Genomic DNA, 17,548 nt, shown 5'->3' on the forward strand with positions numbered 1-17,548 from the left:
TGATGCCCTCATTGGGAGCACTTTGCTTTCATCAACGTATCGTGTATTTTGTTATCTGCATTTGCTTTTTTTCCAATACTTTGACAAACTATTTCCCCCACTTTCCTCCTTTGTAAAATGAACTCGAGGAAAAAACAGCCAATGGGCAGGCATTACAGTATTTTTGCTAAGAAAACCCAAATGGTGTCACAAAGAGTTAGACATGATTGAAAAAAAAACCCTAACTGGCATTGGTCTCATTTTTTGCTTTTTGTCTATATAATTTGTCAATACAAATCCATATCAGAGGTCTTTGGTATAAAGTTTTTTTTTTTTAATTCAACCACTTCCTTTCTTAGCCTAGGTACATTAACTCTGTTCATTCCCAAATTCTTCAGTTTCATGTAACCAAAACTATGGACAGTAGTTTTTGTAATTAAAAAGAATTTTCTTAGTAAATTAATAATTTAAATAAAGTTGAGAATACTGATCAAACTACTAAAGAGGACTCACTGATTTAAAAATGCATGAACAATTGAAATTCTAATTAAAAAATCACACATTTCCTGAGTGGATTTCCTAAAGATTCATATTAGATACTTTCTTTGTCATTATTGTTTTCTAGTATCTTACTTTTTATGATCCAATTTGAGATTTTCTTGGCAGAGATACAAGAGATATTTGTCATTTCATTTACAACTTATTTTACAAATGAGGAAACTAAGGCAAAAAAGGTTAAATGAATTTCACAATGTCATCCAGCTAATAAGCATCTGAAGATTGATTGGAACTTTATAAGAAGAATCTTCCTAAGGCCAGGACTGGCACACTACTCATTGTGCCATTTAGCTGCCTTGCTTTGCCTAGTGATTACTATCTAAATTCCAAAGTATAACAAAAGTATAGCTCTTTACAAATACTGTATATTTCATACTTTCTAGGGCAGGGTGCTGGGGGGTAATGAATAAAAAGAACAATATTCGGTAGAATGTACCTAGCTTAGAATTCTACTTCTTCTGGGAAAGGCATCTTGGGACATTTGAAAGAATCAAGGTTATTAGAAAACCTGTGTTAGAATTTTGGTTGAATATTACTTGTTTCTTGAGTCACTTTGACCAAATGAGATAATATATATTACATATACATAAGGTTTATAAGTCTTAGAATGTTATGAAAATATTATGTATTGTTATTATTTATATTATTATCAAATGACTCAGAGTGAATGTAAATAACAATTGTTTCTGTTTTGCCCAGAAAACATGGTCTTCCCTTCCCAGATGCGTTTTTTTTTTGACTAGGTAAAAGAGGTCATTCTTTGCCTCATTTCTTACCTAGCCTTACTCACTAAATGGGAGTTGCCTCCGTCAAAATTGAGACCTGGGAAAGGTCATACTGAAAAAGGTTAAGGACTCTTAACTGCATCCAGGGCCTTTTCTAGTCATCTTGATCTATATTTAACCATTGGATACAGATAGGTCTGGAGGAGAAAATGAGGCTTTGAACAGCTCTACCCTCATCTAATTCCAATTTACTTACAAGTCATGTCATTACCCTTCCTGATGTCATGGTTCTCCTAAAGAATGAAGAACAAATAATTTAAGCTCTTTGAAAAAGAACTTAGTATTTTTTTTGTTTGTAAAATGAGGAGGTAGGAATATATGACTTCTAAAGCCTTCCAGATCTAAATTTCTAGTTTTATGTGCAAACAAATATTTTAGATCTCAATTTCTTCATCTGATCCTTTAAGACAAACCTTTCCATCCCATTTGATATGCTGCAATAACTCCCTATTACCTCTGGAATCCTATATAAAATTCTCTGCCAATTAACACCCTTGAAAACTAGACCCCTCTTTATCTTTCCAATCTTAGCCATTACTACCTCATCTTACACAGGAGCTAGATGACTCAGTGGAAAGTCCTGGACTCAAGAAAACCTGAGTTTAAAACTGGCCTCAGACACTTAGTAACTGTGTGTTCCTGGGAAAATCCTTTAAATTCCCACTGCCTCAGTTTCCTCATCTGTAAAATGAGCTGAAGCAAGAAATGGAAAACCACTCCAGGATTTCTGCAAAGCAAAATTCCAAATGGGGGGTCACAAAGAGTCCGATGAGACTGAACAGTTAAACAACAGCAAATCTTTTTCCTCTTTTCCTCAATTTCCTTATCTCTGAAATGGGAATAATAATGAGTTGTTGTAAGGATCCTATTGGATAACAGTTGTAATGTTCTTAGTATAGTGTAGCACGATAGCTTAGTACAAATGTTAGCAATTATTATTTTAGAGATATTGTGATAATGATATTTCTACTTAACCAATTTCCTTTGAGTCATATATATATATATATAATTGTTGCATCATTCTGAAAAAAAGTTAAATCAACTTTCAAAGCCCTGTGTCCATGAGACAAAAAACATGGATTTGAGGATCTCTGAGTTCCCTTTCACTTCTGAATATATGATTTTATAATTTAGACTGATCTTGCTCCCAATCCAAATTTTATGGACATTATATATATATATATATATATATATATATATATATATATTAATATATTAATATATAATATATAATATATTGTATATTATATACACATACACACATATATACAGAATACAAATTCTCTTGATGCCCATCTAAATTATATTTTCTGCCTCTTCTTTTAAGAAGCTGTAGGATAAAGCATATCTTCCATTTGGGGGAGGGTATTTAGGGTTTTCATTGGTGTTCTTTCATTCTTTTCCCTCCTCAGTTAAGGATATCTTTAGAAAGTAGGACTGAGAAGAATTAACAGATGGCAACAAGCTTACCAAGCCAGAGGGAAATAAGAGGGTTTGGTAAACATCCTGTGAAAGATGTTATTAGTCCTAGTAATAATAACAATATTTACTTATTACTTCAAGGATCTATGGTTTCCTTTGGTGTGGATACTCCCTCCACTGACGCAGATTGCAATCCCCCAGAACATGGTGGATGGTATTTGAGAATTGATGTGGCTGCAAAATATCCATCTGGTATAAATTGAAATAAGTCTTACTTAACTGGCTTAGTCCTCAGACAATAGACATGCAGAAATACAGACACACACACACACAGACACACACACACACACACACACAAAGACCCACAAAGACTTGCATTGCTATGTACAAATCAGAAGTTTTTTCCGGTTTAATAGGTTCTAGAAACTGTGTTTCTCTGGCACAGAATCAAAGAGACCCCAGGTATTTTAATGACATGATGAGAAATCAAAGGAGACTTCAATGAAAGAAGAATAATAATAGCAACAACAGCAGTAAAAGGACATTACTTTTTTAAATATTAAAAGAAAAACTGTCCAATATTATTGAAACACAGGATGCATTAACCTCAAGCAACTTTGGGAAGATTAATGCATTCATCTTGGAAAAAAAAGGGAGATAATTGTAGTCAGGTCATTTAAAGAGGTTAAAAATTTATAGAAATATTTTTGGAACAGATAATATTTCCCAGAGCAATAGAAAAGGATGGTAATAAATATAAACCTTTTTTTTTAATCTAATGCAGGGGATTCTTTTATGTGGTATGGTCTTCTTTGGAAACTTAAAAGCTTGGACCTCTCATCCAAACTATTTTTTGAGGGCATAAAATGAGATAAAATAAAGTAAAATGAGACATAAAGCATTGCAAAAGAAATCAATTTGTGTGTTTGTGTGTATAAACATATATTTGTAAATGTGTGTATATATATATATATATATATATATATATATATATATATATATGTGTGTGTGTGTGTGTGAATACCCAATTATACACACACACAAGTAAAAACAATTGGTTTCTTTCACAATAAACACACAAACACACACGCACTCTAGGTTAAGGATATCTAACCTAATATAATTTCTAGATCATTGCCTGTGAAATGGCTAAGATACACATATGGGATCCAAAAACATGTATGAATGAAATCTATGTGAAATCAAGGAAAAGTATATCTCCAAAGAAGGACTGAACAAATTTGCAGAAATGCAGGTGTTTGGGGAAAAAATTAGAACACAGTCATTGCCCCTAGAAATGACAATAAGATTATCCTTGAAGAATTCAGACTTACTGATCACAGAAGATTTTGTAAGGAACCAGTGGAAACTGGGCAAGATATTGTAAGTGAGAGAAAAATTGCCATCTACTAAAGACCTACTAAAGTATATATTCTGTTAGATAGTATTATATACAAGAGTTCCCTCTCTTTCTCATTAACTAAGAACTAACTGCTTCCATTCTATTACTATACACCACAAACTAGCCTTGAGAATTCAATAATTATCTATAAGGAGTGAAATGATTATCCCAGACAAAACTGTCCCCCCAAACATCTGAATGTATCATAATACTTAAAAACTGGGATGATGTTCTTTTTTCTTTTCTTTTTTTTGCAAGGCAAATGGGATTAAGTGGCTTGCCCAAGGCCACACAGCTAGGTAATTATTAAGTGTTTGAGACCGGATTTGAACCCAGGAACTCCTGACTCCAGGGCTGGTGCTTTATCCACTGCGCCCCCTAGCCACCCCGAATGATGTTCTTTTAAAATTGTTGAAACAATAGCAACTATCAGTACAACTCTAAACTTGCTTAGTAATCGTTTATAGTTAAATAAGTTTATTCCAATGAATAAAACACCAAAAGTTTTCTTTCTTTTTTGTTGACATTTACTACTATTTTTCTATTAAAACATCTCCTCTAACCCCCCTTAGATAGTAATGTTCTCCTATAGTAAAAACATCGACACAGGAAAAACACATAAACATATAAGCCACATCTGAGAAAGCCGACTATATAACTCTGATGTATGATCTTCCTGCCAAAGGATTGGAGTTATGCTTCATCCTCAAACCTTTCTAAAAAAGTTCTGGTTTTGGTTGTTGTTACCACTGCTGCTGTTGATGTTGGTCATAATGAATTGTTGCTTTTGTCACCATGCAGACTCTTTTAGTTGTTTCCTTTCACATTATTGTGATGGTGACTTTATAAAGTTAGAAGTAAGAATTTCCAAGAGATATTGCCACATTAATTAATCAACAAACAGCATTAATTTGACACTTACTTTGTACCAGCAAGTGGAGAAGGAAATGTTAAAACCCTCCAGTATCTTTGCCAAGAAAACCCCAAATGAGGTAATGAAGACTCAGATGTGGTGGGAACAGAACTAAAAAACAACATATGCCCAGCAGGAAATACTTCATTCACTGGATGGATTGTCAAACTTGGAATCCGTGAGCCTCACTTTCTGCATCTGCAAAATGAGCTGAAGAATTCCAAATGGTCTCATGGAGAGTCGTACAGAACTGAAATGACCAAACAACAATATACTGGCCATGATGTTTCAGAGATACAAAGACAAGAATAAAACAGTCCCTGTCTTCAAGAAGTTTGCAGTCTTATAGGGAAGATAGCAAACACATTCACATGCATACATACATACATACATACAATCAATACTGCATACACACATAAATATATATGTTTATAGAAGGAGGAAGTTTGTGTTTATAGACACAATGAAGGAGGAAGTCTACTAAAAGTTGTGAGGACTTATAAAGGTTTCATTTTTTTCTTTTTAGGTTTTTGCAAGGCAGTGCGGTTAAGTGGCTTGCCCAGGGCCACACAGCTAGGTCATTATTAAGTGTCTGAGGTTGGATTTGAACTCAGGTACTCCTGACTCCAGGGCTGGTGCTCTATCCACTGTGCCACCTAGCCACCCCCTTAAAAAGGTTTCATATAAAAGGTTGCATTTAAAATCAATCTGGCTAGAAACCAACTTTTTAAAAAACTGGAACTAAGCAGGAAATTCATTTCAGACATCAGATCAGTGTATGAACATATGAAGGAAGATGCTATCTGCATCCTGAGAAAGTACTGATAAATAGAAATATGTATAAAATAATTATCTATCTATACATTTACATATAAATAAATATTTGTGTCAATGGTAGTCATCTCTAGGGTTGGGGAAAAGGAAGAAAAAAGCTTTCATGATAACTTTATTATCAATTTAAATGGAATAGCCAAGTTTTATATAATAGATTTGCAGTTACATGTGCAATGTTTTTATTATACCTGATTTATCCCATAAACTAAAAACAAAATAAATAAAAATATTTAAAAGAGGAATTATTAATACGTAAGCCAGGATGCTTAGTCCTTAGAATGCATATGCATAGAATTCATAGGAAGTCCAGACAGGTAGGAAGGAGCTAAAGTGTAAAGAGATACAAGGTCAAACAAAAGAATTTATGTTTGATCCTCTAGGTAATTTGATTATCTAGACCATGGAGTTTATTGATTACAAAGTGGATGATGACTGAAAATTTTCAAAATGTAATAATAATAATAATAATAATAATAATAATAATAAATAACATTTCTACAATTCTTTAAGGTTTGCAAATCACATTGTATGTGTTAACCAAATCTGTGATGTAGGTGATAATATGACCTTAGCATAGATGTGGAAATTGAGGCATAAATATAACTTGTTCATACTTGCTAAGTATCTGAGTCTAGATTTGGCCCCAACTTCCACACTATATTCATTGAACTACCAAGCTACCTGCCAAATAAAAGAAATTAAGTCTTTGATATACATGTCATTCCCTATTAACTTTTAGAACTGTCCCAAAGATTCGGATGTATCAAAAGAAAGTGAGTTGATTTCTTAATATTTTATCCAGGAATCTTTTTATCCAGTGGCATCATAGTATAAAAATCACAAAAGTAATACAAAAATAGCAGGATAGTGATTAGTGTCATTGTCCAGCTCCACTAAATTCCATCAAATTTAAGATGAGAAAATAACCATAACAGCAATAATCAAAACAGTATCTTTATCCAAAGGATTGATATCTAAGAGGTGAAGAAGCATAAAGAGGAATAAAATGGGCCAGGATTTTGATTATTCTGGCTCTTTCTATCGTTAAATTTTATCATAAATCATAGCTCACCATTAGCTTCATTGAGGAACAAATCTTGAATGGAATGGTAAGGTATAGGCAACTCATTTAGCATTTATCTCCTTCATATGATATTAGATGACTTGTACCAAGCATTGACCTAAATGTTTGAGATGCAAAAAATAAAAATTATACAGTTTTGCCCTCATGGAAATTTCATTCTTACAGAATTTCTTAAATTAAAAACACATATTTTGTTTTTTTCTAATTCAGAGGAAGAGCCCTTTAATCTCTTTAAGTTCTGTATAACTAATGTATAAGTCTAAATATGATCAGATAGGTTTAATTTTTTTTTGCATGTATGTATACTGCTGCAAGTCTGGGAAGAATGTATAAAATAAACTTTTTATTAAAAAAAGAATATAAGCTTGAAGTCCCTATGACCTATGGCAATTTGAAGTGGCAACCTTTGAAATTAGAAATACATTTTTGGGTCCAAAGATCACAGTCGTCAAATAATTCAGAGATGGAATTCTAAATTGTCAGTAGTTAATACAATATTAATACTAATCTGTTTATGCTGTCTTTAGAAATAAACCAAAGTTCTATGATATAAGTCATTTATTTTATTCATGGAGTAGACTTGCTCCTAAAACCAAGATTGCCTATAGGAAGAGTTAGCCAGATTCTGCAAGCATTTGTCTAGGCTATTATCTCAAAAATCTTTCCATCAAAATAAAATGAAAATATATTGTCCATGCTAATAACACAATCCCATCTGTTTCAGGATTTTATGACCTATTGAAAGTTTTACCTGCAGAGAGCCATATGCCTTTGAATTAAAAAATAGTCATAACTGGAATGTGTTTGTAAATTCTATCAAGTAGCCCATCCCAATGAGTTTTCTACACTTAGAAATCTAATAACTTAAAATATGGTGCTGTGGAAAGAATGCTGGAATTTGGGCCAAAGACTGGTCTTGTAGGCCTAGGTTGCATCACTACCAGTATGTTCTGGGCAAACTCAGTTAACTTTCTAAGCCTTTCAAATCTATTTAAGCTCCAAATCTGTGAACCTACGAACTTCCCTAAAAGGATGGGAGAATACTAAGGGAGAACATCAGATGTCACTCTCTTGGTTATGTTATTTTTTGTTAAATAGTTTTTTTTGAAACAAGAGTGCATTTTCTCCAGAAATGACATCAATGAAATATAGTATATATATAAACACATAAAGGAAAATGCAAATGAATAAATAAATAAATGGATAAATGAATGAATGAATAAAAACAGTTTAATAAATAGGTGATTAATAAATAGATGGCAGAGAAAGAGATGGATGGGATGAAAGACATGAATGGATAATAAAGAAAGAAGAAGGGATGGATAGATTATAGAGGTAGAGAGATGTATGAATGAATGATAGAAATGGATGAGTGTATGAATGACAGATATGATTTGATAATAGAGAGAGATACAGAGATAGATGGAGGGATGATAGAAAGATAGAGCAATGGATGATACTAGATAAGGATAGATTGAAGGATGGATGAATGGATGGGTGATAGAGATGAGTGGATGAATAAAAGAGAGAGATAGAGATATCTATTGATGGAAAGATAGATAAATAGATAGACAGACATACAGATGGATATATAGATACATACATAGATAGATAGATAGATAGTGTATCTATCTACATACATGTAGAAGTGCAGAAAGAGGGATTTACTTAATGAAAGACTAGATCTCCTCATGTTTGAATCCCAGGTCCAGTTCACTTCAGGTGACTCTTAATTGATTACCTCCTCCTTCAAAAACAAAGGAAAATTATGTTATATATGTTCAGAAAAAGGGAGATAAATTGTCACAGGGCAGTATGGTAGATACCATGTTGGTTTAGGATCAGGGGACCTGGATTTGGGGTCTGAGGGTCACTAATTGGGTGACCTCACACAAGTGACTTCACCTCTCTGACCTTCACTTTTTCATCTGTAAAGGGAGAGATTTGCACCCAGTGATTTAGAGAACCTGGCTTCTTAACTCTGGCCAGTTTCCCAATCAGTTCCTATGCCTTGACTTCTCTCATACTCTATTGAATTCTAGGATTTTCTTTAAATCTCAGTTAACATTCCACCTTTTGCAAGAAATTTTTCCCAGTCCTCCTTAATGCTAGTGTTTCCCTATGTGATCATCTCCACCTTCTCCTCAATGTATCTCATCTGTGCAGAGTGATTTGCACACCTCATTAGAACGAAAACTCCTTGAGAACAGAAAACACCTTTTACCTCTCCTTAGCAAAAGGCTGGCGCTTATGAGGCAATTAATAAATGTTTGTTGACTTGATTTGACTCATTGATTATATGATCTCTCTAATTTCCTGCCATTTCTGATTCTATGTGCCTGTCACCCAATAAACTAAGTTAATTTTGGCAAGGTGAGAGTGAGAGAGGGTTTCACAGTAACTTCTGGGAGATTTTTTTCTATTACATTCACTAGAGTATTTATTTCTATATTCCAGACAGTATTTCCTTCTATATCCTATAGAAATACATTTCTCTTAAGAGGGAATAATCTACTTCCTTCTCCCAGCTATTAAGGTAGAATTAAAAAAAAAAAAAAACTAACCTGGAAATCACCAAAGGTGACCCTACCACAATTGTGAAATTAAATGAGAAGAGATAAAAATCGCCTCTTTCTTTCTCCTCCTTCTTTCCTCTCTCTGTTCTCCCCTCTCCCTCCCTTTCTTCTTCCTTCTTTCTCTTTTCCTTCCTTCCTCTCTCCCTTTCATGCTAACTTCCTTCACTTCTTCTTGCTTTCTTGCTTCCACCCTCCCTCCCTTCCTCTTTTCCTTCCTTCCTTCCTTCCTTCCTTCCTTCCTTCCTTCCTTCCTTCCTTCCTTCCTTCCTTCCTTCCTTCCTTCCTTCCATCTTAGTATTGCTTCACAAGCTATTTCTTCATCTGAAACATCAGATCTGTAGTCAGAAGACCCAGGTTCAAAGACTTCCTCTGATGCTTACTACATGTGTGACCAAATCTCTAAAACTCTCAAGGTCTCAGTTTCTCATCTGGAAAATGAAAGAGTTGGACAGATGAGTCTAAAGTTCCTTCCAGCTATAAATCCACTTTTTAGGCCAGGATTCTTCATTTGTAGTCAGTAAAGTTTTAGCTTTTTAAATGTATTATTATTATTATTTCAATTTAAATGTTTTCCCTCTTTCTCCACTTCTACATGTATATAGATAGATATACTACATATCTATGTATTTATGTATCTATCTGTCTGTCTGTTTGCCTGTCTATCTTTCTATTTATCTATCTACCCATCAATAGATATCTATATCTCTCTTTTATTCATCCACCCATCTCTATCATCCATCCATTCATCCATCCTTCAATCTATCCTATATTTATTTTATATATTTAAGTGTTGTACTGGAAAGGATTCAAAGGTGTCGATGACACTCAAAACATTAGGAATCCCTGTTCTCAGCTAACCTGAGTCAAATTTTTGTTGTTACTGGTTTTTGTTCTCAAGGAGGACCAGTGACAATACAAGGGCAATATCTTAACTTCTTCATTATTTGGATTAAATGAAGCAGAGCTTCAGAAAGTCATCTGCTTCTCTCTCTCTCTCTCTCTCTCTCTCTCTCTCTCTCTCTCTCTCTCTCTCTCTCTCTCTCTCTCTCTCTCTCTCCCTGTCACCAAAGTCCTCTGGTATCCCATAGGGAACATCCAATGTTCACAGACACCTAAATTGGTGTCTTCAAATCCCAAATATCTGATTTGAAAATAAACTTTCCTATATATAGCATCTCCCAGAGCCTTAGACTTGTCTCCCCTTCTGATTTAGAATCTAAACATCTCAGTACATTGAACCTTAAATTCAGGCCAAAAAATCCTCCAACAGTTTTCCTGAAGTGATAGAGAAGATATAAAATAAGTTTCAAGCAGATGGATCAAAATTCAAAAAAATTAAAAACTCATCAGTATCCAAGGAGGGGATGACTTTATTTTCCATCTCTGTCTCTGTCTCCAACTCTGTTGTTGACTCTGTCTTTGTCTCTGTCTCTCTCTCATTTCTTTCTGTTTCTTGTCTCTATTTGTCTTTCTGTCTCTCTCTGTCTCTGTCTCTGTCAGTGTCTTTTTCTCTTTCTCCTCTCTATCCTTTTTTCTCCTCTCTTCTTTCTGCCTCTCTCCTTCCCTCCTTCTCCTTCAAAAATAAAAATAAAAGTAATAAACAATAGAGAAAAAATTGTGGATATTTAATTTGAAATGATGAGCCATGTATAGACTCAGAAATGATAAGTGGGGATGCTCAGAAGCAACAATAAATTATTGAGAATTTTTTATGACAGTTATAAAATAGAATAATCAGTAGACTCCCATTTGGACCTGGTAGAAGTTATCTAGTCCAACTTCTAGAATTTTATTGAAGAGGATTTGGGTACAGGAGAGATTCCCAGGATCACACAGGTAGTGAGACAGAATTCAAACCCAGATCTTTCTGACTCCAAATATAATCCTCTAAGGATCACATTGCTCTCCCCAATCCTTAGTTGTAACCTTATCCTCCTCTCTTTTGAAGTCTATGCTATTTCAACAGTCTATAAACATCTAGTGCTTACCACTACATAAGATTATAGATGTAAAAGGTTTTTGAAAACTGGCAAATTGAAGGTCATCATTATCATCATCATGGCTTACTTGGTCTTCCCTTAGGGGAAGATGAAGATACACAAAAGAAATGTATGATCTCTTCCCTAGAACTTCTGATCATCTTATTACTATACTGTTCAAGCTTTGGTTACTTAGCTCCATCTCTACTCAAGGCTTTAAGGGGTGTATTTCTCAAACGCTATGAGTTTGAGTCCTCATTTCAATATGTCCCTTCCATTGTTTACTTCCAGTTATTAACTCCCCAGTTCCACTTAACCAATTAAGATCATTTAGCTTCCATAAGGGAGTAATTCCTTTGAAGATATAAAAAGAACAAATTAACTCCCCCCTCAGGCCTAGAGGAAAGGGGGGAATTTTCTCCTTTACCCTCTAAGACCCTGTGAGAGAGTAGGCTCACACTCAATTCAGTTACTACTAAACTTTGGTCCCACCAATTTCATGTTCAGATGAGTGTGTTTCAGTCCCCTCTGGGCTAAATCTCAAAGGTCATTTCTGTCTCCTCGAGACATCAATGGTAGACTGGTTAATTGTTGAATTCAAAATGGATTCCACTCCAAGACTTCATGTTGGTTCACTCTTCATGTCTCTTGAAGCTCACAAAGTCATAATCTCCTATACCTAAAAAGAAACAAGAAACTATAAGACTTAGGACTAAGACTTATTGATATCATATCAGCTTTGGATGGAAAGAGTACCTTAAGACTCTCCTCTTAAAACACTATTTCTCCTCTCTCTTCACATAGGAATGGCATCATCCCAGAATGATGAGCATGCTCATAAGGGCTCATAAGGCCAGCCTTCCATTACATGAACAAAACAATACAAGATTCCCAAAGTGGAATGACTATTGCCTTGGGAGGTTTTGGATTACCCATCTCTGAAAGACTTTTAACAAAGATTGAATGACACTTGTCATGGTAGTGGGATTGTTTTTCAGGTATAGCTTAGACTACATAACCACCAAGGTCCCTTTCAATTTTAAGATTGAAGGTTTCTTTGATTTGGTTTTATTTTGTTATGATTTTTAGATTGAAACAGTACTGCAAGGTAATAATAAAAATTGACATTTGTATGCTTTAAGGCTTGCAAAATTCTTTGTATGTATTATTTAATTTGATCCTCACAACAACCTAATGAGTCACGCGTGGCTACTATCCCTGTTTTACAGATGAGGGAACAGGGGCTGACACACACCAAAGGACTCTAAATCTTAGGGTTGTAAATTTAAGGATAGAAGGACCTTCAAGGCCATCTTTCATGGCATGCATATACTTTCCTCTTCTCTCCAACGTTCCCATCTTCTATTCTTATCCCATGAAGCATGATCAAATCAATTTTGTCATAGTTCTTAAATAGGATGTCTCAGTCTATTCTCCCATGGCTCTACTTCCCAACCCTGTAATTTTCCAAAGGTGCCTTTTCCTGGCGACCATTCCCTCCTATGTTTTCTCTCTTAATAGAATGTAAGCTCCTGGGCGGCTAGGTGGTACAGTGGATAGAGCACTGCCCTGGAGTCAGGATACCTGAGTTCAAACCTGGCCTCAGATACTTGATGATTACCTAGCTGTGTGGCCTTGGGCAAGCCACTTGGCCCAATTGCCTTCCAAAAAAAAAAACACCTAAAAAAAATTAAAAAAAGAATGTAAGCTACTTAAAAAGTTATTTTTGCTTTTCCATGTATTTTCAGCTCCTTTTGCTTTTGATTAATCATTCAGTAGTGTTCATCTCTTTCTGACCCTATGTAACAAAGTCTTTTATTCACTACTATCTCTCAAAATCCAAGTTCATGCTCACTGAATTCATGTCACTAGATTTCCATCTCATCTTCTGCCCGCTTCTTTTTCTTTTGCCATCCATCTTTACAAACATCAAAATATTTTCCAATGAGTTCCATCTTCTCATTATATGGACAAAGTATTTCAACTTTAGTTTTGATCTTCCAGTGAATAGCCAAAATGAATTTCTTAAACATAGTGTAAATACTCAATCATTTAAAAAACATCATTCATTGATTTCATATACTCAAATCCCTTAATTATTCAGCTCAAGAAACTGAGATCCAAGGAGGTTAAGAGATATGACCAAGATTATTCTGATGGGAAGTATAACTAAAATTGAACCCAGGACTTCTAGGTTCACACCAAATCTTACAGTCTTTCCAATTCATCAGATTTAAACACTTGCTAAGACCATGTAACTAGTAATTATCAAAGGTATAATTTGAACCCAGGTTTTCCTGACTTGAAGTCCCTACCACTGTAGCAACAAAGGACTGAAACTTATAGATCTAGCATGGAATAGTGCAACCTTAATAGAAGGACCAACATTCAAAGAATAAACTGTATCAATTGACAATGCTACTTTTTTATCCATAAGGCAAAAAAAATAGAAATTGGATGAATTTTTTTATTTCAAAGTAAAATTAGACCATAGTTTTAAAATAAATGCATATAAATTACTAAATATTTTTAATATCTTTACTTTAATATTTAATACTTAATAATTTATTTAATATTCACTGGTTGATATTTTAATATTTTTAATATTTAATCATTTTTATTTAATATTCTTAATAAATTAGTAATTTTTATAAACATGCAAAATAATAAAAATAATAAGATTTTGTATTATAAATAAAATAGCATTAAGACCTTTGAAATTGGCAGAATGGTTTTCAATAGTAAATCTGAATAATTGCAATGTTTGGTCCATAATTTATCTCTTAGGTTTCCATAATTTACAACAGGAAAAGAAACAGGGTCCACAGCTGCCATTTTCCTGATAGGGGAAAGCATTTAAATTAATCTGCTAGGGTGCTGTTTTTCGTTAGAACTGTGGTCAAGAAAGAATTCATTGTATAGGACCTGGTAGAGAGTGGTAGATTGAACAATAGTCTCAAACATAGTTTTATACAAAAAGACTCAAGGTATTTTGTTCAATTGGCGAGCTCTAACCTTTCAGGGGGCAAGCTTTTAAACTAATTCAAAGAGCATTTTTTTCAAGGGTTATGAGTGAGATTTAAGTCGTTTGCTTTCTGATAATCTAATGAAACAACAAAAGAATAATGAGAACTGAGATGAATGGTTAACAATTACCAACTGAACTACTCCTTTTAAATATCAGGTATCTTAAATGAGTTTTAGTCTATTCCTAGATGGTATAGTGGATAGAATGCTAGACCTGGATCCAGGAAGACCTGAATTCAAATCCAGCTTCAGAAACTTACTGTGTGACCCTAGGCAACTCACTTAACTCAGTTTGCCTCAATTTCCTTATCTATAAAATGAATTGGAGAAGGAAATTACAAACTATTCCAGTATCTATGCTTAGAAAATCTAAAAAGGGGTCTTGAGGATACTGAAACAACTCAACAACAAAAAAGACATCCTTATTTCACCAACATCAAATCCATTAACTTAGAGTTTACTGGAAATATACAAGGTGTTGACTGAAGCTTGTACCACACATAAACTTTCTGTAACAGTTTTTTAAATAGGATTATAGCATAATATATTTAAAATTTGATAATCGAATCCAACTGTCATTTCAGAGATGAGAAAACTGAAGCTCCAGAAAAATCAATGGTTTGTCCAATGTCATATAATGCCTGTTGCCAGGCTGAATCCCAAGGGTTATCTCTTCATTCAGGTCTCTTTCAATCAGATTGCAGTCAGGAAGAAAACGATTTCTATTTCATTATGAAAGTTTAAGAATCAGATGATTTCTTGAAAACCTGAAGATAATGACTTCTGAGTGGAGAAGAGAAGAAATAATATTATTTTGCAGAAGCTACTTGGAATTTTCTCAGCCCAGATTTGAGATGAATGAGAGCAGAGACAAGGAGATCAGTTAATAGGATTTTGTAGTAATATAGATATAGGACTAAAAGAGTAGAAGCAATGACAATGAGAAGTGTTTTTAGAGGTGCCTCTATGAAGATTATTTTTCAAACATTAGCCATCTGGCATTAGATGTAGCAATCAGAATGTTTACTGATTGATTGACTCCAATGAGGTGAAACTTAATAGTGACAAAAGCTAAGTCCACCCTGGATTTTAAAAAATCATGTCACATATAGGGAACAAGGAAAGAATGTCTAGATACAATTAAATTAAAAAGAGTTCTGGGTTCAGTGTGTACTGAAAAAAAATCACTATAATTCTGAATTTTGTCATATACTATAATTCTGAATTTTGTCATAATAGCCAAAAACAAATCACCATAATAACAACAACAATAAAAAGGTAATCCAATATAAAGTTATGGTAATAGGAGCACTGAACCCCAAGGAGGCAGCTAGATGGAGAAGTAGATGGAGTATTGGCCCCAGAATCAAGAAGACTCATCTTCATGAGTTCAAATCTGACTTCAGACACTTACTGTGCATCTCTGGGCAAGTCATCTAACCTTGTTTGCCTCAGTTTCCTAATCTGTAAAATGAGCTGGAGAAGGAAATGGTAAACTACCCTTTCACCTTTGCCAAGAAATACCCTAAATGAAATCACAGAGAGTTGTATATGACAGAAAAAAATGTCTGAACAATAACTGAGTCCCAAATGAGGGAGGTGCTAATCCCAAATGTTCTCTGCCCTGGTGAGAACACATGTGGAATTATGTGTGTGTGTGTGTGTGTGTGTGTGTGTGTGCATATTTTTTTCTTGTCACTGTAATTTAATAATGACATTAAGTAATATACAATGAACCTCAAGACTCTGACCATTCTCCTTTATGTTTTTTCTTTTTTTCAATGAACTAAAAAATGACCAAGATAATTAACTGTTAAATAAATTTTTAAAAGATATTTTTAAAAGATTCAGCATGGTATAATAGATAGAGAGCCAACATTTATGCCAGGAACTCTGGACTCAAATTCTGTCACTGACATGTCTGAACTGTGCATCTCTAGGCAAATCACTAAACCTCTCAGAACTTTATAAAACTCTCTAAGATTATAAATTGTTCTATATGACCCCATTTTGGATATTCTAGTCAGAGATATTGGAGTCATTTGTCACTTCCTTCTCCAATTCATTTCACAGATGAGAAAACTGAGGCAAATAGAGTTAAGTGAGTCACCTAGGGTCACACAGTAATAAATTTATATTTTATGTTATACATATTATATAGTAAATATTAAATATTTATGTTATAAATAATATAAATATTGCCTGTAGAAGGAGTTTTTTTCATGTGTCATATAGCAGACTTTATCCCCCTTTCCTTTATTGGGTAACTAGTAAGCAAGAAACTCCTTTAAAAAGTCATTTTCAAAAGTAAAGGGGAAAAAAAGGCCACAAGAGCTTAGAAAGTAGAAGATATAGGGGGTTGGACATGAAAGAGACATATTATTTATGAAGCCAGTACTTAAAGCTGGTAGTGGTTTATGTAAAATGCATTCATTTCTTTTTCGTTGATATTCTGTTTTCTTCGGTTCAAAAGATGGTTCTCTTCAAAGTACCATTAACATAGACCATAAAGTATTTTTCGGCAAATATACATTAAGTGTATATATCATCGGCCAACATCTACACCAGTCTTCCCAAAGCAAAGAGATGATGATAATCTATATAGAAAGCAGAAATGACTTCTCACAGCAAACTGTTCTATTTGAGGAGGTAAAGTATCCATTTTAAAACCATTTTTGTTTTACCTGTTTGTGATCTCATACTGTGCCAAGGGTAAATGTGCTCATTCATACCAATTATCAGGTCTCTACTTGGGTAAATGTGATTCATTCCATAGCCCATGAATTGTCTTTAATCTGCCCTTGGAAAAGCACCAAGGCAATGCAAAGTCTCAAATTGGAATTAAATTGCCTTAAATCTGAAGAGGAAGCCAAAGTGGAAGCCAGGGAAAACCAAGTTAACACATGATTATTGTTTTATATGTTAGAATGGGTTAATATTGAGTTTCACAGCTACCTCCAACCAACTTGACCATGCTCTTAGTGATATT

This window comes from Macrotis lagotis, chromosome 2 (assembly GCF_037893015.1).
Source record: "Macrotis lagotis isolate mMagLag1 chromosome 2, bilby.v1.9.chrom.fasta, whole genome shotgun sequence".
NCBI classification, from domain to species: Eukaryota; Metazoa; Chordata; class Mammalia; order Peramelemorphia; family Peramelidae; genus Macrotis; species Macrotis lagotis.